Genomic DNA, 25,199 nt, shown 5'->3' with positions numbered 1-25,199 from the left:
CATAAAACACACTCTTCATTCAACATGACAGAAACGAAATAAAACTCAGCAAATCTGTCTCAGTTACTCACGCTAGTAATCTAGTTAGTAAGTCCACTCCAGCTCCGATTTGGTCACAATATATCCTTAATTCACCAAGATAGATATAAAAAAGATTCCGTTATTTCCCACAGTCTCTCAATGCCATTGCAGTGTAACTTCTCCCTCTATCACTTGGTGTCATGGTGTCTTTCAGCACAGCTGTCTGTTCCACCAGTAGAGATTGGAGAATAAACTCTGGTGGTGTGCACTGTGCACTACATACAATGAATAACAAAAAGAGGAGATCCTGTATTTCTGACGGTGTTGAAAAACATGATGAAGAGCAGTTGTGCTCGAAATGTCACTTTGATGCAGACAACTAGTGAAAACTGGAGCCCTACAGTGTGCAAGACTTTTTTTTCCTTTTTCAACTTTTCATTTCATCTTTGGTTCAGCACCTGCTCAAAGTTTGGATTAGATGTGCGTGCATATTTTTGCTTCTGTATTGAAAAACATACCATTGGGATTTTGAAATACCCTAGTGTACCATAATACCTTGATACCACCCAAACCAAATTAAAAGTGCTTGTTTTTGCCACTCACAGGCTCAGATTATTCAAGATTAGATTAGATTAGATCTGACCAGGCAATAAAACATTTTTCCTTACCTTTTACTGATCTGGTCTGTTTGTTATTGTGTGTCCCTCAAGGAGATCTTTTAGATATCACTGACATACCAGGTTTCCCAAACATTCATTTATTTTTAGTGGCTGGCCACAATAAAAAAAATCTGCGGCCACAAAGACTGTTGATTCTTGGTGTTAGACCTATTATTAGGAGCGCTATTGAAGTATATTTACCATTCACTTATTTATAACACCACACTGTCGTAAGTACAGAGCACACTGCGGGCAGTGACAGAGTAGCAGAATGTTAAGTGCATTGAAAGTGAAATTCACAGTTCATTCTGCTGGGTCTCAGCTGGGACTAACTCAGCAGCAGCTTCTCTTCTCCATCAATCCGATGTGATGAGCTCTGAACAGTGCAACACATCAGATATCCACGAGAGATGTATCTGACTCAGAATTATGCCAGTTGAATTGGATTTGGCAGTTCAACACAAATATTGGACGAATTTTTTTTGTTTTCCATACAAAGTTTTAAAGTTTGAACGGGCTCCACAGGAAGTTAAATGTGACAGCAGCACTCACGTCATATAGTACAAAAGTTCACTGTGCAAACCATGAGTCATAAATGTGCAGCAACATTTTTGCTGACACTAGATATTTACCAAAAGCCAGAGACTTTATCATTATTAAGCTGCTCTGAGCTGTAAATTCACCACTTCTAAACAGAAGGTCTCTCCTCCCTCCTCAGCTCCCTGTATCAAAGAGTATTGTGAAAGTCAAGAGCTCTCACTCCGCAAAAAAATCTGGGGACCAAAACATCCCCAGGAGTACCCTGCACAGCCCACTGACCAACACAAAACAAAACAAGCAAAAAAAAGTCTGCTTGACTTAATGATTCAGTCAACTAAGGCACTCCGACTGATGATATGAATCTTCGATTTTCTGCCCTAATTAATTACTCAATAGGATCCTTTTTCATAATGTTGTCAGACACTTAAAACAAGTTATGTTTCAATATTCAGTTTTTGCTTCTGGATACCAATTCCAATTCCTGAACTTTCTTATGAGCCGATATCAATCCGATACTACTGTGTTAAAAAACCCCCCAAAAAAACAGTTGTTTCTTACAAGTCTGTACGAATGTCAAATGTGGTCACAGGGGAACAGCATGACTACGTGAAACCCTTTACAAAACATGAACAAATACATGCAGAAAATGAATGCTGTAGAACTTTCTGTTTGACATTTTGCTTATGGCTAAGGTCACCCTTTTTTTTTTTTTTTTTTATACCAGAAATCAGTTTTGTTTTTGCTGCACAGAAACACTAGTTGCCCGGAGCTGCAAAACGCAACTTTCTGTGTAAATACAGTTTAAAGCAGTGAAGAATTAAAACTGCCACTTTATTTATGTGCAAAACTATTTTAAAGATTATCAATAAATTCTGTGATATCAGATCAATGTAAAATCTTGTGTACACTCCAATACCCAATCTAACATTTTAAGAAATATTGGGGGTGTTTCTGATTCTGATATCACTATCAGAGTAACTCTACTGACAATCTGAGACAGTCTAGCAAAAAAAAGTACATTTTATGGACATAAGTTGGCAGTGCTCAATTGCCCACAGTGATTACATTGCAGCCTTGTGTTGTTACTGCCGCTGGAGCATACTCTCTCAATACTGGACCAATGCCAAAAATAGTTGTCTACATTCATCCCTTAGACAAAAAAACATGGGAATCTAGGGTCCATGTCAAAAAACACAGAAGTTTTCCTTTAACTTTTTGCTTAAAGGCTTGCTAAAGGGGTTATAAATGACGACAGGCTCAAACGCTAACTAGAACAGTTTAACAAGTCTTCCAAACAATGCAGTAGTGCTCATCAGTAAAATCTCCTGTTAATGACTGATAGACACCAGGGAGCTACCACAATGATCCACACATCTGCCACAAATCACCAGAAAGACCTGTCTAACAGGCTACCTCTTGCCCTCTACATCAAATCCAATCATAGTCCATTTAATCATCTCTACCATGTTGCCACTTGTCTGGCTTTTCATAAGGTTGGATGAAACTTTTTTTCACCACACTCTGCTCCCAAAACAGAAACCTGACCTTACTGATTGGACACAAACCTCTCCTCGACTCCACTCAACATTTAGAAATGGGCTCCATATCAAAGACATTTTCGGAGACATGAGCAGAGCCAAGGAGTCCTCCGACCGGTCTGCTGAAGTGGATTTATGAGCATAACCCAGCTGTTTAAACCTCGGCTGTTTACTGACAATTTGTTAACCATCCAGCTGTTTATTCTCAGACAGAGGCCAAGTCCTTCACACAAGCAGATGAAATCAAACAAGGTGCTGCTCGCAAATGACACAGAGGAGACACAAAGTCCACTCACATTATGTTATAATGATAAATACATCCACTCTCCTGCACTCATTTTGTGTCATAAAATGAATATTTAAGTTCAAATGGAGTATTTATGGGAACATATCATTTAAATCCATCAAACTGCTTTCCACAAGATATATCCACTGCTGCTCCCTTCAGCGTTTGTGTCTGCAGCCACTAACCCTTTGAAATCTGAAAAAAATTGGTTCAATTTCTTTCAACAACATGGCGAGAAGGCAATGGAAAACTTAACAAGATATGGCCCAAAAAAATTGCAAGAAATTTGCAGTCACAAGAAAATTACCCAAAAATAAGGGGGGGAAAGAAAAGTTAAAAAAAAAAAAAGAAAGAAAGAAAATGACCAAAAAAAAGTGAAAAAGTTTTTTCAGTATGTGTTCATTTTTTCTGTGACTTCTACTGTGAATTCTGATTAATTAAAAATATAATATATAATTTCTCTTTTTAAAAATAATTTTCAGGTCAATTTTTTGTCACCATTTACTAATTTCTTTGAAATTTGTGGGACATTTTTTGCCAAGCTGGACTCTGCTTTTTTCCATGTTTTTTTCCCCAAAGAAATCAAAACAATTTGCTCAGCTCTCAAAGGGTTAACTGCACATGTTGGACATATGTAACACAACTACTGAAACTGATATATGTAGTAAAAGACAAACACTAATAACCACAAGTCAGGTAAGTGGCAACAAACCCGTCCTCCTGAATCCCGCTGCTTTCTTCTGAGGACAATGAACTAAGAAACATCAGTGTGCATGCTCAAAATATGGCAATAAAAACAATATCAAAGTTATTGGGTTTTTTTTTATAGCCACCACTATTTCTTCAGCAGTGAAGAACACCAAATGCATGCCAGAAAAATGTTCAGTGTTACTGAATGATATAGACTGAAATCTGTGCGTAACAGACTGGCAGCCTTGGCTACACATGGACGACAGAACTGTAAACAGTCTGGTGTGGTATTAGAGCGCACGGTAAACTGAAGAGCAATTCAATAAATAGTCAGAATGATTCATGTAAGAATTAAGGATGTGGTTTATCGGGAATTAAAATGATGATTTCTGTTCATTTATTTAAAATAAAATAAAAAACACTCACTGGAGCAAATAATACATTCAGAAATAAAAATAAAAAAGCGCGCATCTCCGCACAGGTACGCTTTTTTATTTGTCTTTCTTTTTCTTTTTACCATCAATAATACAGCAGATTCAACAGAAAATAAATGGCAATCCAATACGGCTTACCTTATTGTCTCAGCTTTCCGAATATAACTTCAGATCAAACCTGGGAAGTCATTGAATCAACCAATTCCAACAGATCGCTCACTTTTGCCTCCAAGTTGAAATAAATAAGAATATAAAATCCCGCTGCTGCTGCTGCTGCTGCTGGACGGTCCCTGCTCAGGAGTCTGTACCTGTGCACACTGCGCGGTTATTGGCCCCGGAGTTGTCAGTGCACAATAAGAAAAAATGACAATTTAAAAAAATGTTTCTCTAGTTAAATCTTGCGCGAGACCGCGAGGCGAGGAGGAGATATTGTCGTCGCGCGACCACAATCGACATCTCGTGGGGGAAAAAGCAGTCGGAAACAAAGTCCCTGTGGCGTAGAGAGGTCCAGGCACGCAGCGAGAGCTCCTCTGGAAAGTTGGGTGCTCCTGACTGTGAGGAGGCAGGGCGCGAGCAGGTGGATGCGGAGGCCCATTTGCGTTAAACACACCCACAGGGCGGGCAGCGGCGAGCCGAGCCGCCCATCAGCCGGCAGGCCGGGGGGAGACGTCATTCACCAGCCGCACCTCTGAAGACTGTCAAAATTTGAGTAATGTTGTTTTTTTTAAAACGTTAATGGGGAAATTCTTTATTCACAAAAAATAAAATAAAAATAGGTTCACACCCATCTTTCTATCTTTTTTTGACTGCTTTAACTCAACACTTTCTTCTCTTTAATTTATAAAAAAAAAAAAGATTTAAAATTTGGCGAAATATGAATGATATGATAAGTATTTTTATTTTTATTTATTTATTCATCTTATTTGTCCATGTCCATTTTGTTGGTTTATATATTGATATTATGATCATTTGTTATTATTTATTATGTTCTGTACAGAACAACTGTCAGTTCTTTTTTTTGCTCACATGTATGTTTGTGTTCTTGTTTGTCTGACATGTTTTGTAAATATTCTGTTAAATAAAGCTGTGAAGAAAAACCTGCCAGACAAAAAAGAAAGGGAAGGATTGGACACTATTCCTCCAGATACTTATGTTTTATTACTGTCATTATCTTTTTATGTACTGAATAATCTTTAATAGTAGGAAATTACATTTATTGTTATACAAAGTGCAAATAGTTGTAAAAATTGTGATAAGGTGCCACTTACAGGTTTATAATGTGTAACTTAACCCTTTGACACCTGAGCATATTAGCTTGATCTCTTTCAAAGACATGGAAAGAAAGCAATGAGCAACTTAAAAATAAATAACCCAAAAATAAGGGGGGGAAAAAGAAGTAAAAAGTACAAGAAAATTAAAAGTGAAAAAGTGAAAAAAACAACCCAAAAACCACCAAGGAAATGATAAGAAAAAAAGGTCTTAAAAATTAAAATAATTCTGTAACATAATCTTAAACAGGTAATTATGGTAATTATGAATACAGTTTCCCTAGCCTTTCCCCTAGACATTTTCCCTTTTTTCTTCTCTTTTTTAAAAAATAATTTCTAAATTTCTTGCAATTTGTTGCACATTCTTGTCAAGTTGCTCATTGCCTTTTTTTCCCCCATGTTTTTGAAAGAATTTGAACCAAGTGCTCTGGTTTCAAAGGTTTAAACACTTGTAAATGGCATCTGAAAGCAGCACAAGACAAGTGATGTTGATTCAGGTTCCAAAGGGTTAATTCAAGTTTAATAATTAATCTGCTTCATATATCAGTTATGAGACATTAATTGAGGACACATTTTAGGTCACCAGGTCATGAAAAAAAAAAAACAACAACACTGGTTTCTGTTTATCAGAGGTGGACTCAAGTCACATGACTTGGAATCGAGTTAGACTTGAGTCACAAATTTGATGACTTTAGTTGACAAAATCAAAATTGACTTGAAACTCAACTTGGACTTTAATGGCAATGACTTGTTACTTTACTTGGACTGATACTTTCCTCCAAACCAATACAGGATGAAAAAGGTGTAGACAGTTTTCTACTATGAGATGAATTAATTACAACAAGACAAGACAGAAACAGTGTATTCAGTTGCCCTTTTTTTCTTTTCTTTTATTTAAGTAAACTAGTTTTTAACAAAATAAATACAAACTAAAAAAACATTTGTTATTTTTGCAAATTCAATATATTATTACTCTGTTCTAAAAAAGGGCATTACATTTGGTGAATAGCACATTACAACTTATTTAAAACTTGAGACTCAAAGTCAAGGACTGTGGACTTGACTTGAGACTTGATAGTCTTACCTTGGTACTTGACTTAAGACTTAACTGTCTTGACCTGGTACTTGACTCTGGACTTGCCTGTATTGACTTGGGACCTGAGGGCAAAGACTTTACACTTACTTATGACCTAAAACTGTGACTTGGTGCTTTCGATGTCAAGGGAAAAAAATAATAAATAATTTTTTGTTTGTTGTTTTATTTTGTTTTGTTTTTTTACTTTCTTTTTCACTTCATTTTGTTTTGTATGTGTGTTTGATTGTTGTTGGGTTTTTAGTAAACTTATTTTGGGGTAATTTTCTTGTTTTTTAATTTTTTTAAAAAAACGAATTTCTTGCTATTTTTTTTATTGCTCATTGCCTTCTTCCCATGTTTCTAAAAGAATCAAGCCAATGTGCTAAGGTCTCAAAAGGGATACAAGACGTCAGAAGGTGGTTCCTTAACAACACAACCGAAAAACCAACAAAATGTCTTCGCTATTTTTCTTCAAATTGACGTTGGTGTGAAACATTGTCCTGAAATTAAAAGTTGGTCACCCAACGTCACAACCTAAATTCAACCAAATACCACGTTGATGGCAGCTGGGCACAGATTACATTCACCTTATTTATTCTGATAAAAAAGAAAATAAATTATGTGTACTTTACATAATCCCTTTCTTAAATGGACATTTAGAAAAATTGGGCTATGATGATTTGTTTCAGGCACTGATTGGGTTCCTTAGTGTCTGATAAAGCTGCTTTGTTGTTTTGTCAATACAAGCAACACCTTTAAAATTACACACTATCACTTGATCACTTATGATATGTACTGTATATATAAAAAAAAGATAATAGCTTTCATGGCTGAACTGTGTTAAGCTACATTAACAATGGACATAGAAAATAATTACATTATCACAATCCGTATGCCACATAACGACACCTGTTAACTGATTATGGGAAGAGGAAGAGAGTCATTATTAGTATAAATTGAGCATTTTAGATCTGTTGATGGATCAAAAATTACAGCTCGTATGGTTGAGATGATGAGAGAAATATTTAGCAGCAGAAGGTGCCAGGAAAACATAGTCGTCTCTATAGGCTATTAGCATGAACCAATGTCATTTTTATGGCATCACTGTTGTTAATAATGTGTATATCTTTTGTGGGGACATGAACAACTTATGCTTTTATGCTCTGATGTATAGGCAGGTCTCTCTCCCTTCTATAGCTGCTATAGTGTGGCAGTGTCTTTCACAAAGGGGGTGTTTGCTTGCTTTGCAATCAGTCGCCTGTATATCCATCTTCTATCGTTGTGACAACCAGCGAGCTACCATCTGCCACCCACACAGGAGATGTGGAGGGAAACTGTTCAATGGGATTTGGCTTAAAGGATGCCTATATGCGTTCTTTTTTCTCTCAATCAACAAGTGAGTGGCTTTAAAATAAGTCCACCTTACATGCTCACAAGTTCATGTTTACCTACCTGAGTTATACTTTGAAAAGTCTGTACTATAAAGATAAAATAACTTATATTAACTTTAGCATTCCCTGGGTAAAAGTTTCATTATACAAGTTTATTACAGCGTTTCATTCATTTTAATCCATTGAATATTTGACCTCCCAAGTCCATTTTAGCCACTTAGAGCACAGACAATGTGATGATTGCCGGGTCCAACTTATCAGAAATTAAAAGTCTTATCTTGCTTATGTACCCATTGATTTGAAAAAAGAAAAAAAAAAAGGACGAGCAATGTAATTCATTTGATGGTACACTCAAAAGTCGATTAAAATGCTTAATTTGCTCCTCTATTCAAACACTGATTGGACGCTTCAAAGCCACCGAGTTACCGCCTGTGAAGGTTTTCTAAAGCTCATTGAGAAAATTAAACATTTTTTCCCATTTTTAATCATATTCCATTCAGTGTCCTTTCACACCTGCATTATCTGGCGCTCATTCAATCTGCTGCTTGAAAATTGCATGTACTCGATTCACCATGAAGCCCGTCTGGGAAGTCAGAGAGAAAGTTTGTAAGGTGTTGAGGTTTCGGCTCAATGGGGTCGAAAGAAGCCGTCCTGCTCAACTTTTCTTCCATATGAAGCGGTGGTGTTGGCTCTGTACTGTAGCTTTCACTCTGGACCAACATAAAGGATCTTTTTAAAGTGACTTGGCAGAGGTCAAATAGAAAAGGATCAGTTTGATGAGTCCAAGTAGACTTGTTCCTCTTCAAGACAAGTTATCTATTCAGTTCAGACATGGCAGAATTTGTGAAAAGCGGGGTCTTCACCTTCTCCGCAGCAACACGGTCTTCTTCTGGTCCAGTTTTCCAAAAGAAACCCCAAAAAATGTCAGCCCTGATTGCCCACAGTGGATCGTTTCTGCTTGATGGAAATCCAAGGCGAGCTGTATACATTACCAAGAAGGAGTACTTGCTTAAGTAGGCCTTAACAGTAATATTTGCGATAAAAATCTTGGCAGTGCACGACTGCCAAGCTGCTGTTGACATCTATCTAAGTGGTGTATGAAGTTGTTTTAATGCTCTGCAGAAGAGCCTGCATTCCAGCCAAGGTGTGAACATTGCTTTCTGTGGGGCTCTTCCTGCAGGGCATGAACAGATGCCAGGTGTTAGATCAGCATTTGTGATTTTTGTGCGGTTCAAAAGATCATCAGTATCACAATCTCAGTTTCAATGTGTGTGGAGAGATGTGACAGTGTGTTGCACACCCTGTAGTTGCTACCTGTGTTTTTGTATTGTGTTGAACCATGACAGGTTTCACATTCTATCTTGGGTAAGGTGAAAATGTGGTGAGGAGATTTTTCTATTGCTCTCTTCCGTCTTTTTCGCAACTTTCTGGTCATCCTTCCCTCTGACATCTGTTTAGAGTGAAATATGTGTCAAAACCCATGTTGGGTAAGTGACTTGAAAAATTCAGTCCATTACTCATTACATATTACTCATTGAAAAAAAGGAATTAGTCACATTACTTGTTACTTTTCATTTGTTACTCACCCTAACTCTGTCAAAGGTACCTTTAAATAATTCCAAACCAAGTCACCAAGTCACATCTCAGGCATGCAACACAGAAAAACAGAAAAGCATATAGATGGAAGAGATATCAAGGTCCTATACTCAAAAAACTAATTAAAAATAGCAATAAAATAATGTAAAAATACTCCATTCCAAGTAAAAGTCCTACATTCAAAGCTTTACTTTGGTAAAAGTACTAAAGCATCAGCAGGTATAGAACATTAAAACATTCATTATGAGCAAAAATTGCAGATGCAATTCTTACATAGCCTAATATATACTATTCTTGGAAATCATTAGCATTAATGAGTAGGTAGCAATTTAATTTAGTTGGTCAATGTAGGGCTAATTTTAACCTTTTTGTAAACTTTTGCCTAGTTTAATCTATAACAATGCCGCATATTCTTTAAGTTTGTTAGATGTTCTGGATGTAAAATCTGAATTAGTAAACCGGTGAAATAAATGTAGTAAAGTAAAAGTACAACATTTCTCTCTGAAACATGTATCTTTAAAATGAACCTAAGTATAAGTTAATATAAAAGATGTTGTGGTTTAACAATCAGCCAGTCTACAGTTACAGGGCATTTGTTGACCATCAATCGCTAATGTTAGCTTAGCCTTGGTGAGAGGTCTAACCAGCCAATTGTAGCTACCTGGCAAATAAGAAGATGCAACATGGTGGCTAATTAATAAGTTTAGTGTTACCAGGAAGCAACCAAATCTCTTCCAGGTCAGAAATACCAACACTTTGCATCGGATAGCAACACACAGCACGCCATGTAGCGTATCTACATGAACCACATCTGAAACAAATTGTAATACTTGGTTAACTTTGTGAAAATGTTCTGGTTAGGCTTAGGCAACAAAACTTCCTGGTTAAGTTTGGAAAAAAAGATTGTGGTTTTGGGTTAAAATAGTTGCATATATTATGTTATGTAAATACATCTTGTGAGTGTCATCAGTGTGCGACTGTTATTTGTAAATAATATAATGTTATTCTAAAACAAGGTTGATTTTTCTTTTAACACATGACACAAACAGAAGTCTCCTGGGTGAAAGTCCAGTTTTGTTTGACCATCCACCTCCCCTCCCTTCCACCATACGCCGACTTTCTCGCTCTTTAAACTCAGGTGCTCTATCAGCCTCAAGTATTACCACAGAGGCAAGATTTATGTTGGAGTTTGTTGAAAACATGGTCTCATAGAAACTCCAAAGGGTGCCTTGTGATATCCTTTTCAATATCACATGCTGAGGGGCATGACAAAGCATCGGTATTTGACAGCCTCAGAATGACAACAGATTTTTCACTTACAAAAGTCAAGGATAGTACCTGGTACTTTTTTGGTATGGTAGGTTCCAAGCAAGCTGAGCCGATACTAGTAGGGGGGGTTAAACACTGCAGATTACTGACTGGCCAGAGAGAACAGTCACAAGAATTGTCAGTTGTGCAAAATGGGAGATGTCCTACTTGACAATTTTTAAATAGTCAAGCTAATGTCAATAGCAACCCCAGCCGACAAAACCAAGTGCGGTTATTAGACTAAGTGCTGATGTTCCTCTGTGTGGTTGCCGACGCACTGAAGATGTTGTCACTGCAGTTTCATACGGTGTTGCTGATCAGCTAACAATACTGCCTGCATTGACGGGTTTGTGCTATCTGCAGCAGTAACAAAATGAGAAAAGTTTGTGGTACTATAAATCAAGCAGAGTGGAGTTGAACCCTGCAGTGGAAATGAGCCCCAAGTATAGCCTTTTTGATCAGAACCTGAGGTGCTGTTTCAAGCACAGACTTTGGCCCTCTTTCAAAAGAAAAAAGTGAATCTAAATCACAATGTGCTCTTTGTTTCACATTGGCTACGACTACCTCATTGCCAGGCATCTGAACATAATTCTGATTCCTGAAAGTATTATTTCTTCGGCTAACACACACTCTTTTTCACATGCATAAACACACACATTTGTGTGCAAGTTCATATGCACAAAGCCTTCAAACAAAGCTAAAAACTGCCTTGTTGCGCCATCAACAAGACTTAGTAATATTTCAAATTCAGCAGGCAGGTGCTCACCTTGTGCTGTGACCAGATAGGAGAAAAGCTTTGCTCCCAGCACTTTCTGTGATGATGTCCTCAAAGTTATTAGCATTTAAATGAGAAAAGAAAAGCATCGTATCTAGATATCGCAGGGAAACTCTCAACAATATAAAACTTGTTCAACAACTCGAGAGTGTTTAGGACAAACTTTTCTCATCTCCTGAGGAGAGGGACTGAATACGAGTGAGTTAGTGAGTCAGTTAAACAAGCAAATGAACAAATTAGGTTGGAGAAGAGGGAAGAAGGGGATTTCAGGCTCTCTGATCACACTGAAAGAAAGTATGCAACTCTGAGATTACAATTCAGTGCTTGGACCACCTTCCTTTTCCCCTACCTGCGGTTGGTGCCGTTAAGCAACAGTTTCTCCTATGTTGTTTTTGGCAACACGTGGCGCGCCATACACTTCCCAGAGTCTGCAGGCTCAACGATACTTTACTGCCAGTCTCGCCCCTCCTGCCCCGGGGAACCACAACCCACAGCGGTCAGAATGAAGGAAATGGCTTTGATTTCCTTCCACTTTTCACACATCAAATAGGGGAAGGGACCAGGACCGTACGCTGCTCTTGACCGAGCTGGATAAACAAACTCATGCCACATTTTGTGTGTGTGTGTGTATGCGCATACGTATTTTTGTGTTGTTTAAATTGTGTATGTGTTGGACACAATATAATGTGTGTGTCTGGGAACAGGTGAGTTAATTTCTACCCACCGCTGCTCTGCATCAGTGTTGACATTATGTGAAAGGTAAATAGTGTGTAATTGAATAAAATCACAAACCGAGACATCGGCCTGGAGAGAAATAGCCAGCCTACTTTGAGATTCTCAATACGCCTCTGTTCTCCAAGGCAGGCTGTCTGGGGTCTTTTTTTGGCTGTCACTGTAAAGTTGAGTGGCAAAATTTGAACAAATAATCCATCTACCCGAGTTTGAATGATGATTTCATTCAGCAGAGGACTGGGTTTGATTATATATCAAAAAAAGAAACACAACCAAGTCCTCGAGGTGGGTCATTTATGATTCATATGAAGCATGCGTCATACTTCCTTTTCGCACCAACTTTCTGGGAGGTACTGAACTGGGACAGAGTTTATGTTGTGCTGCTAGGAGTCCTAGGAGCTTAAAAACTGGATTACATCACTGAGCCACTGAAGTGTTTAGATATGCATTTAGGAGAACTGATTTTCACACATACAATGATTATGTATCATAATCTGTAAAACTAGTTATCTGGGAGGTCCTACTACCATCCCAAGACAATATAACCCTAAAATTCACAGAGAAAAGGGAGGGGCTCGCATAAGGATTACTTTCCCAAACAGATTAGCTGCTACAAATTTCCTGATGCTGCATGACTCTTACTTTGTCAGACTGGAATATTTCATCAACAGGACCATTCCTGCCCATTGAGTTTCTCTCTCATAAGTCTCCTGTCAAGAATTTTACTTTCAAACAAGGCCAAGATCAAGTCATTCGGTTGATTATTTGTTTTATTGGTATATTAATCAATTATTCGAGCATCTAATCACTAGACCTCACTATAACTTGTGATAAGCTATGGTTTGAGACTTTGGGATATTTATTTGACATGAGTTAGGAAAGAAGATTGATATCACTCCCAAGTCTGGGGCCTATGATAATTATGTAGCTAGAGCCAGCAGCTGGTTAGCTTAGCTTAGCATAAAAACTAGACACACTGGGAATTAGTGAGCTTGGTTCTGTCTGAAGGCAACAAAATCCCCCATCCAGCACCTTTGACTCACTGTTCAACATCTTCTGTCCGTTTATTTGTTTCTAAGCCAATCTCATATCCAGTTTATCAAACACTAAAGCTTTGCAACATGTCCACAGATAGAAGATGGACAGCTCTGTGTGCATAACTGTTTCAATAAGACACAAACACGACAGAAGTTTTAATTAACGGTATACTGCTACAGCTTTACTGTGGATGAGCAGAGCAGCCATCTTGGATTTTAAGGTTGGGGTGGAGGAGGTTCGTCCAACTTTCCGAGCCAGAAATTTAACTTCAGCGCGTCTTCCAGTTGAAATATCTGATCGGGAAGTTGGAAATTTTAACTTCCCCCTACAAACAGAACGCACCATTAGTAGGCCTGCTGCTACTGTTGCTGGCACTGTTAGCACAGCTAACATGGCTAGCTACCACCATTTCAGCTCAGTTGCCTTCATGTTTGCTTGTGATGTCAGAAGTAAGAGTTGTGGGGAGACAGTCCCGACCCAGATTCTGAATGTTGTGCACATTAAACTGTCTGTTTCAGTACTTGTACTGTGTCAACAAAACCATGTTGACGTTCATTTGAACTCACAAATGCAAACATGACACGAGCTCAGTCAGATTAGCAGGGCCTGAATGTTAGTTCACTTGATGGGATCGTGACCTCTAAGTCCTATCGAAAGGCAGGAAGTGAACAACAGCCTAGAGGAAGTATTGCACTCTTACCGACTGGGAGTTCTATGACATCCTCAGGAAGCAACCTTGGAACGGAGCTGTGTCAAGTCAACAGCAGATAACAAGCCAATGGGAGAGAGTGCACAGATTGTCCTTCATTGCCCTGGCTGAATTTCCGCATCACTTTTTATCCAAACTCACTGAAAAGCCACTTGTCGGCCTTTAAGCAGAGCACAGAGAAGCTAAACTTTGTAGAGAAGAGTTTATAACGTGAATTCACTGTTTTCCGGTCAGCCAGAAAGAGGACGCACAATACATGGCTACTGACTGAGGCAGAAAGACTGGTAATGGGTTTCTGGTTAATGTTTGAGAACTGTAGTAGCAGTTATTGTGGGAACAAAGTGGGTATCATGAGGCCAGTGAAAACATGGATGACTCTTTGGCGCTGTACATTTCGTACGTACTACACGCTTTACTTGGTACCTTTGAGTCATTTAGTTTTTCTTCCGTCTTTTTTTTTGTTTTTGTTTTCTCAGCTTTTGTCTACAAATTTATGCTGCTTGACTTCCAGGTCAAAACCTGGCACAGGCACAATAAAGCATGCACAGAACACCCAGGCCAGTTTAGGTCCAGTTGTGGCATATACACAAAAGAGTAAATCTACCGTCAACCGCATTATCTAGGTGTGTTCATCCGACTTTGAGAAATTTGACTTCATATGATTTCAGACTGACTAGCACATTTACTTGTATTTTAAAAGTCCAGTTTTATTTGGACTTACACAATAATTCAACTTTTTCTAACATCATGTAAACGTAATGACTATTCAGTACACTTTTGGCATTAATTGTCTCAAAAACATTCATACAAAAAAAAAGAGGAAGAATGAAGTTTAATGTCCTCTGATGGAAGTGAAGCATAGGTAAAACAGTGGAATGAACCCACCCACCAAAACCATGAAAGTGATGCCACTTAAATGTTCTCTGTGTCTCTATCTCCATGCCAACCATGTAAAGCCTGGTTGAAGTGTTGGGAGTTGCCACTGCCTGAGCTGAAAGGTTATCTTAAACTCTGTATGGGAGCTAATCCTGCAAACTGGCCCGTACAACTATTATTGCTGCAGAGGCAGGATACTCCCTTCCTCTCCCACACCCTCACCCATCCCACCATGAAGTCATTCGCCACCCTAGCCCCCCTCAACCTAATTAAACCGACTTGATTTTAGCCGGCAGACCAGCCCAACTCATGTAAATGCAACTCAAAACATTAAGTGTAATCATTATTATTACAACAACATTTATGGGTTTATTTCAGGGCATTTTTTGACTGCAGCATTATACCCATAAACACAAAAAGTAAAAAAAAAAAATAATCGAATGGACAGAGTTATTTCTCCTCCTTCACTTCTTCTATGCATTAACCTCAATAGACCAGAGTACAATTCCTCACATAAAGGGTTTAACTTTTTCTCACCGGGTAAATCTCTAGCTCTTAATATTACATTCTCCACCTAAATGAAGAGCCAAAATCCATCCAGATGGAAGTTAGGCATGTAAGGAGTAGGTGAAAGGCTTGGGGAAACCTCTAGTCAAAGTAAAGGTAAACAAAACAGCTTAGGGTGAAATGGGTACACAAAATCATATTGATGGAAAAATATATCAGAAATTCTAATACATACTCAAGATGGAACTGGTGCAGACAATCACTTCAATATCAGTGTGAGCTTTGTTGTAACACAACGCTGACTTCACATTTGGTTGATACAGGATTGTATCTCTGACAATAGGGAGGAAAGCCTACCTGATGGCAGAACATTTTGTTATTCTATGTATTTCCAACCTATGAATCTGTTTGTAAATAAATCTACTGAGGACTCTGAAATTACTCTTGGGTGTGAGTGTGAATGGCTGCCTTTATGAGTCAGCCCTGTGATAGACAACACATCCAAGATGTACCCCATTTATAATCCAATGTCAGCTGGGATAGACCCCTTGGTGACCCAGAATCAAATAAGCAGGTAGAGATGATGAATGAATGAACAAAAGTACTTTTGGACAGGCATTGCCCCACAATGAATGAATAAGTCCAAAGTCCTAAATACTGAGTTTTGAGTCAAATGTCTTCACAATACTTCAGTCGATCCTTCATTTATCTTCAACTTGGGCATAGCAATTTAGTCATTTTCTTGCCTCCTTTCAAACTGCTGCTGCTTGATTCTCCATATTATCAGAGTGTTCTGACAATTCATGGTTTCTGGTTGTAAGATACAGTAACTGTAGTTTTGGGCATAGTTGCTTTTGTTATTCTACAAAGTAAAATCAACCACAAACTCAATGAATTCATCAGTGTCATTGGTGATTATGATTGTGCTGTCCTGGAACGTGCCCCATACTCTGATTGGCTCAATAATTGGCGTTCTTGGGGGCATGTGTCATAGTTTGTTTACACATCTTTACCTCAACATCTTGACCAATATCTTGCAGCTCTAAAAGGTTTATTCAAATTTTGGCACAGGATGAGCAGGAACAGGACAGCATCTCACATTCCCATTGTCACAGCAGTCCTTATTCCCCATAAAGCACATGCCTCTTTTCTTCTTCTTCTGTTATGTCAGATTGCTTTATAGATAAAGAATCACCTGGCTAAATGATGTTGTGAGTTCCTCCAGGATTTAAGTTTCGGCGAAACAAATGATCATATCATTCAGTGAACCCATAAAGGGAGCATGCTTAAGTACCCTCCTTGTTTCCCCTTCCCTGCTGACGTTGCCCTCTTTCCTCTTTACCAGCTCACAGGATACCACTGCTATGGTTACAGTTCTAATATTCAAGGGTGTGTCTTACACACATTAGTGGGTGACTTGAATGTACACCACCCAATAGTCATGGAAACTCATTTCTTAATACAGAGAGGATAAGCTGTTACGACATGACATCCTGAAACCAATTGTTCTATCCTGTGCCAAATCCAAGTATGCTGACTCATGTTATCTCTCTGTTGCTGTGCTACTGTGACTGACATACAGTAGGTGTGAGCCTGAGAAAATAACACAAAAAACACAAACTGCCACTTCAATATCAATCATAAATCTCTCAGCAAAATTTAATGAAAAGTGGCAGCAGGAGGGACTTGTATAGTCATCCCCAAAATGACCTGAAAACCAACTCAGATTAAAATCAGCATGTGCATGGTTTCTGTACACTAGGATGTCCTTCAGATCGAGAACAATCATCCCACATTGCCTAAAGTGTATAGGACAGCATAGATTTGTGTCTGCATGGGAATTCTGAGGGTGATGGGAGACTTAGTAACATTGTGTTTTAAGAACAGTGAAAACTGCTGGAGGGGCTGGGGCCCTGCATGTCTGGGCTGCTCTGCTTCTCAGTTTGTAGACTACACAGCGCCAGCAGTACTAAGGCCAAAGCCTGCACTGAATTAGTTTCTTTGGGAACAGAGTAACACTGTCAACATCACTAAATGATACATATACTTTAACAGTTTCAAGTTCGGATTTATCCTTAATCACTGCAATACACCTTTGCGGACTTAACACAAACATGATTAATCCTTTTTAATACATTAATCCTGAATTGTGTTTGGGTGTGAACTAAACCCACTGGGGTTGAATGATGTCATGGGAGTGGCTGCTGAGCTGAACATTGTGTGCTCCTGCATGTCTTCAATAACCCTTCCAATTCTATTTCTGTTATAAAAACAACTGTGACAGGTGCTGAGAAATTATCAAGCATTCAGACCAAAAACAGTACTGAGTTAAAAAGAACCTAAGGGGCTTTGTTGATGTGGGTATGATGCTTCAGGTAGTGGCAATGCACTGAAATATTAGTATACGTGGTAATATGAGTTGCGCACACAGGTACCCTTGCATAAATCAGTGATCCGCTGGGGTCAACCCAGTCAAAAGGACAAATGTGACTGTTTTCATTAGAACTGTTTTCTACCAAAGGTGGGACCAAGTCACTGTTTTGCAAATCACAAATAAGACTCAAGTCTTTGCATCAACTTGCAAGTCAAGTCCCAAGTTGAGACAGGCAAGTCCAAATTTAAGTCCTGAGTCCTAGATTTTAAGTTTCAAGTCTCAAATATGTCATAATGCGTTCTTTACCAAATGTAAAAACATTTTTCACAACTGAGTTAAAATGTTAGGTTTGCATTAACTCATTCATTATTTTAATATTAGCCTTTACGCTGTTCTTCATGCAACTTCAAATGTAAGTTTGAATTTACTGTGTGTTTGTAATTTTCGACCTGTACATTATGCATACTGCAATTCATTCTTTCTCAAAGACGACCTCTTTGTTTTTGTATGAGAAGGAAATAATTTGAATTATTAAGTTTTTCCAACTGGTAGCTCAGTAATGTCACGTTAGTTCGTCATGGTTCTCCTAACACTTGAGTACATTTCGCAGGATTGGTCAAGACTAGGTTTGCAATGGTATGAGATTTTCACTGTACAACAGCTGGGGAATTTAGTGTCTACTTGGTGGAAATAAATGCCTTAGTTGATTCAGGAAATGAAGGGAAATGGATTGATTCCTGGCAAACCTCTTAAACAACATACTTTTTCATGTTTGAACTGTGGAGAAGGTAACAAGTATCTTCATGTCAAACAGCTTACACCCAAGTGAAGTCATGAGTCATTGGTGTTTAAATCCAAGTCGATTTGCAAATCTGTTTTTATATCTTTGTCAAGCTGAGTTAAAGTTATCAAATTTGTGACGCGAGCCTGACCCAAGTCAAATTCATGTGACTTGAGTCTGCATCTTTGCTTTCTACCCTCCGAACACAGTTGATCATATGTTCTGTGGATTCTGTGTGTTCTGTTTTTGTAATAAATCTTTTTATTGTCATTTTTTTTTATTTTTAGGTCTGCCTCACGGACAAATTATAATTCACCTTTACTGTATTGCTATGGCAACAAACATATAAAAACCGGTTGAAATAAAACTATAGACCATGCCACTACAGTTGTTAAAGTAGATATTTTCTCTTTTCTTTTCTTTTTTCTGTTTCTAATATGGTTAAATGACTCATAACGTTTACATGCACAGTTAAGCCAAGCTACTGTTAGCTCCATTAGGCCATTTAACTGAAATACTGTCCTTGTCTCAGTATACAAGCGCTGGCTGACAATCAACATATTGACAGAAGTATGTCCGTTTCTGCCATGGTAGGTGGTGATATGTCCCCTTTCACCTAGTTGCTGTTGGAACTTCTTCCAGTTGACCTATTACGTCACATCCCAAACAAGTTAGCAAGCAGCAAACAGGTCACATGCCAAATGGTGAAAATGTGAACAACTTTTCGGCACTGTAGATTTTGTATGTATTCTACACTTTACTTATGACCTTTGTCTTCTTTCCTTCTTCTTTAGTTTTTCCCAGCTTCCTTCTACGAATTGATGCTGTTCAAATTCTAGGTCAAAGGCCCAGTGCGGGGACTAAATAGTATTCCCAGAATGCTTAGGCCAGTTCAAGTCCTATTGAGGTGTATACATGAAAGAGTACAACAACCCTCAACCACATTACCTGAGTGTGTTAGTCCAACTTCGCGAAATTCGACTTTAAGTTGGACTAACATGTTGGACTAACATGTTTACATGTATTACAGTCCAGTTTTAGTCAGACTAATCTAATAATTCAACTTTTTGAAACATCATGTAAATATACTGAGTGAAGGTTCGTTTAGATGGGAGTGGACGACCCAGAAGACATCTGGAAAAGACATCATGATCAAATGTCTTCCCATGCCCGTATGCTACAGATGTTTTACCCAGTGCACCAGGTGACAAAGTCATTATGCACTTCTAATTATTAATAGTGATGAGTGCCACAGCGGATCATCCTCTGCTAGGATGATATATGAGCAGGATACGTGTAGGCCTGCGCTAAAAAGGCCCCCCTTACTCTCCTAAACACCATCTGTCATGTCCTTTAATAGTTTTCAATTTAGCAATAACACAGCAATTCTGGCAGTAACGCGCTGTTTGAAATGACACTGGCTTTCATTTCTTTCAAAACCAGAGCAGGAGACTTCATCAAACAGCACTCTGCATGAACCTTTTGAACCACAAACTGTTTTGGTTTCTAGGCTTGGCTGGATTTCTGTCCTTCCCTGAAACCCTTTGTGCTCTCCTTATACGACCTATTGGCAGTGTCACCTCGAGAGGGTGTTCCAGCACCGATCTGCTCCCTGGCATCAAGCATTAGCCTGATGCACAAAAGACTGAGCATGACTCACACTCGAAAAACACCCATTCAGCCACAGTTTGAAAATACTTCACTTCAAAGCAGCCTCTCTGGTTTTGCATAAGGAAAACATATTTGTGTAACTGCCTCGGGAGTTTGTGTCTAATTATGGTGTACAGTGTGAGGGGAGTTCGAGGACAATGTAAGCGTGTCACCCGGTCGGGGCGGTGCCAGGTCATTAAAACAGGCCACAGATGGAACATGCTCAAAAACTTATGTCCAAGGGTGGATCTGATGCTGTTGGTTCTCTGCGGGCGATGATGACAGGCAAAGCTCTCTTTCATAGGCGCGTCATAAAAAATAAAACAAAAAAAAAGGATAAAATAAATCTGCCTTGCAGAGAGGCCATCCTGATCCCATGTTTGACCCTTCAACAGGCATTGAAAACCGACATTTTTTGCAATCAAATTGCTTATCTAAAAACCTAGCAAAATCTAATTTCACTTTGTACAGATGTCTTTTTCTACCATACATTTTAAACAGATTTTTTTTACTTGATTCATTATTATTTGTATTTATTTTTGTTTATTTTTATATTTATTTTGTTTGTTTATGAAGCTTTTTATTTTCAGATTTTGTTATACAACATTGACAATTTACAATATATTTCAAACCATTTAAAAAAAAAATGTTTTATTTGTATCTATTTATTTTCATTTATTTATTTTTTAAATGTTTATTGTATGAAGTTACTTTTATTTTCAGATTTCTTTCATATTACATTGACTTGCATTGCATTGCATTTTTTACAATGCATTATCCTGGGAAAATGTTTGTTTTTTGCCTTTATAAATTTTCTTTAATAAAATGCATTTTGTTAACATATTCTACGGTCTATAAAGTTGTATGATTTCTTGCAAAGGCATTTCTTAGTGTGACTGTTAAAGGGTTAAGTTGTTATGTGATTGATGAGCAGCTAAAAACAGCACAGGCTGGAGCCAGTGGCTAAGCATACTGGCCTGTTAGTTGTCGAAGGGGGGATCAGTGTTTGCATGTCTTGGGTTGCGTGCTTAAATGATCCGTTCCAGCTTGGACTGCATCATCACTTAGGGAAATTTGTCAAAGAGGACAGTGCTATTGTTATTGCTGCTTGTAATAGTTTGCCCTCTGGCTTAAATGTGAGGACCACTCGCTCGTCTTTATTGGAAAGTAGGAAATGACCCACTGCAGGAACGTGTTAGCAAATATCTCCAGGGCACACAGACTCTCGAATAAGAAAGGATGAAAGGATCTTTTGTTGGGCTCAGAGGTAACAATTCTGGCCATAGAGGGACTTCTTACCTTTACATCTCGTGAGAAATACCTGCAGGGATGCATGCAGCTTTATGGTATCAATAGTGACCCTTAACTAGTGAGAAATTGCAGGACTGTCACTCCTTAGCAGGTGAGAAAAGGTAATGTGGGAATAAATAACAGAGGGAGGGCTGAAGAAGAAAACACCACCTGTAAGTCCAGCTCTCCCAGATAGACAGCGAGGAAATGCAGCGTGCAACAGGTGATCAGATAATCCCCCTATCCCAGCATGCAGCCCGGCAGCACACTCAGGTATTAGCAAGCACCTTTCTGATGGAGGTCTGGATAGTGACACACAGGTCAGCGATTAGAGAAGAGAGATAGACGGTGAGGATTTAACATGATGAAAAAAACAGAGTTGGATGTATTTTGGCATGACTGCACCACGTTGTTTTTGTTTTTACTTCCTACTGCTGGAGGAATAACTGCATGGTTGGAGGTGTGTGATTAGCGCCTCATTTTTAAACTTCATCTAGCTGGTTTTAAAGGTGAAGCATTTAGGGAGATTTAGTGGTGTCAAGCAGTGAATTGCAGATTGCAACCATCTAAAACTTCTCCCGGCTGGTATTCCTTCAATCTTCATTATTCAGGAGGTTTTTATCAGGAGCCGAATTACCCACAGAGGTCTCTTCCTCTCCAAAACAAACAAACCGGAAAAAACCAGCAACAAACACAAAATAAAGCAGTTTGCTGTTACATTTGCACTGCAGTTTGGGAAGGGCTGCTCGATCACAACATGCTCACCACTGAATGTGTGCTCAACTTTTTTTGATCCAGATGTTCAGGAATGAACGCTGAATTACTCCCCCCCCCCAAAAAAAAACCCCACACAGGCGGGGTAATTTAAAGTCATCAAAAACTAAATAAAGTAGTTTTGGCTTGAAAATCCATGTATTTTATGATGCACTTTGGCATGTCGCTGTGCGCAGCTAGTCCAACACACGCTAATATGAAGTTACTTTTTTTTATTGATAACTTAAGATCCAGACGTTGAGGAGATTTTCTCCAGAGGCCGAATTATCCACAACAGTCGCTTCCTCTCCGAAATAAACAGATGCAGGAATTTAAACAGCTAAACACACAGAACGAAGCTCTTTCACTTTACAAACAGTGCAGCTCCAGTGCTGCTCATTGCAGTTGGGCTTCTTACTATATTGAATGCTATGTTATAGAATTGTTAGAATTTACTATAATTTTAAGTGCTTTTTCCAGGTCAATTTGTTTTTTTGTTTTTCTTGTTTTGCTTTGGATAATTTTCTCGTACTTTTTACCGATTTCTTGCAAATTTTTGGGTAATTTCTTCTTTTGTAGCTCATTGCCTTCTTCCCAAGTTTTTGACAGAAATCAAGTCAATTTACTCAAGTTTCAGGGGATTCAATTAACTTGCAATAGTACACTAAACCATAGTGTATTTATTTAAATATTTAAATACACATAGCAATAGCAACATGATACAATCAAATCAATATATGGTGTTTTACAGGTTGGCAAATTTCTGACTTAGCCCTATGAGTCTGGACCAAAGTTGTGCTGCAAGTCTGGCTAAAATCATGTCATCCCAGATATTTAAAATACTGACCAAGTATAATAGATGTAGGCATTCTGCCACACGTTTGGATTTGGTAAAAAATGAGATGTCCTGCTGATCAAACCGAATGCCACACTGTTTCAAACACGCCCTGGTGATGTGTTGAATGACCTTGTCTGTCACCCAAGAAGAAACGTCCTCAGTTTACAGAAACAAACCCATCCATCATCTCTGAGTCCGAGCAAACAAACACTTTCAAACATGGTCAGAGCTTGTAGTGAGCACACTGCCCAGTGACCTTTGACCTGGCCTGATGTGACAGTCCTGCTCTGTCTCTCTAACCCATTTATTCTCTCTCACTCTCTTTGGTGCTTTCTCCCTCTTTCTAATGCACATCCATGCAAACACAAACACTCACAGCCTTCCCCCTGCATACATACACAAACATGCATACACACAGACACTACCTGTACCCCACCCCAGGCTGTCCTGCTGTGGACATTTACATCACAAGCAGTTGCAGGACACTGGTGGTCCATTGATGGGGAAATGTGCCCATCACAAGGAAACAGTCAGCACTTTCTCATGACTAAAACTGGACTTTTAAAATACATGTTAAGTCTCCTGAAGACTGTGAGATTTTTGCAATCTTATAAGTTTAGTGCAGATACAGTCTGCAACACAGATCTGAAAAAACCTGCAGACTGTGCGATGACATCGCCTACTGAATCGCAGGCTATGAACAAAACATTGTTGGCGTGCGTCATTCTTCTACGCTGCTGTAGTGGTAAGAGAAAAATGTAAACAAATACATTGAGCCCTCGCTCTAGTGGCATTTAGGTGTCTGAAAAAATCTGGAGAAAAGGAGGAGGAGAATGTGGATGCAGTCGTGGCCGGGGAAAAGAGGCGAGCCAACGTGCAACGAGAGAATCGAGTAAGTATTAGCATCTATTAGCATTTAGCAGTGTCATGCTGGTCAGTGTGTCATTTCAGGCTGCATTTCTGTTGGCTGGTTAGAGGATGAAGGTCATACCGCTGTCACACAGTGAGATGATCATTCTAAATTTCTGACACTGTCAGAATTTAACCCCAGGCTGTCTTCGATCACATGACCAGTCATTCTTGCACCTCTTTCACTGTGCGATGTTGGACCACCGTTTTAGAGCAACGACCAAAGATATCACCACATTTCTGCCACGATGGTCATATTTCGTCTGACACTGCCCAAAATCGCACAGTAGATACCTGGCTGACTGAAATCGGACTAAATCAAATTTCTCTTAATCAGACTGACACACCCAGATAATGTGATTGGATGTCAAGCTATTCTGTCATTTAAACACCTCAGTCGGACTGTAACTAGACTCTGCATCCTGCACCTGCGTCTAGTCTTCTACATTTGAATAACTTGATGATCCCCTGACTTTTCATCCAGTACCATCATTAGGACAACTTTTATTTGGTTTATAAAAAAATACAATCTCATTCCCTTCAGCAATCTCTTTTTTTTGTCTAGTTCTAATAAGTTAATAAGTAAAAATGCTTTTTTTTAGTAAAGATTCTTTCTAAAACTATCGCCTCTTCAAAAAAATAAAATAAAATAATGATAACAATAATATTCAGCCGTGGCAGGTTAGGCGAGTTAGAGCTGACGAAATGCCACTGTTTGATTCAGACTGACATGGAGATGGAGGAGGGGGGAAAATGAATAAACCAGATTGAAATTCTCCAGCCTTGCACTGCTGCTCCCCAGAGATCAACCAAGCAAAAGGAATATCTGATAAAAACAGAGAGGAGAAACAGGCAAAGAAACTTTGGGCTGTGAATTATTGAGGCATCCTGAGGTTGTAGTGTGTGCATAGGATAGTGCGGTTTCATGCGAGAGACCTCATGAATGAGATGCAGGATCGTAGTAGCACATGGACTCTGATAGCGAAGGTGTGCCACGGAGCTAACAATCTGATCGAGTCAAATTTATATCCCTCATAATCCAGCTGAATCTCCTGTTCATGTTTCCCTTTGAAACATGAGCCAGCTTATTTAAATTCTTTCAAAAACATGTGGATAAGGCAAAGAGAGAGAGAAACATAACATGACATCCCAAATATTAGC

The 25,199-nt window shown here is 38.8% G+C and overlaps 1 protein-coding gene across 4 annotated transcripts in view; it reads right to left on the bottom strand.

The window, feature by feature from the left end:
- LOC121952348 (semaphorin-3F-like) overlaps positions 1-4,746 on the bottom strand; it is a 94,728-nt gene extending 89,982 nt beyond the window's left edge. For all 4 annotated transcript variants that reach the window (XM_042498978.2, XM_088083334.1, XM_042498996.2 and 1 more), the window contains exon 1: positions 4,307-4,746. The gene's annotated coding sequence lies outside the window, so the exon portion shown is untranslated. The remainder of the gene's footprint in view (positions 1-4,306) is intronic.
- Between the last annotated feature and the right edge of the window lie 20,453 nt (positions 4,747-25,199).

This window comes from Plectropomus leopardus, chromosome 2 (genome assembly GCF_026936395.1).
Source record: "Plectropomus leopardus strain MGB_pleo_1.0 chromosome 2, ASM2693639v1, whole genome shotgun sequence".
NCBI lineage: Eukaryota > Metazoa > Chordata > Actinopteri > Perciformes > Serranidae > Plectropomus > Plectropomus leopardus.
The sequence above is the reverse complement of the archived record's forward strand: the minus strand, read 5'-3'. Positions and strand labels throughout refer to the sequence as shown.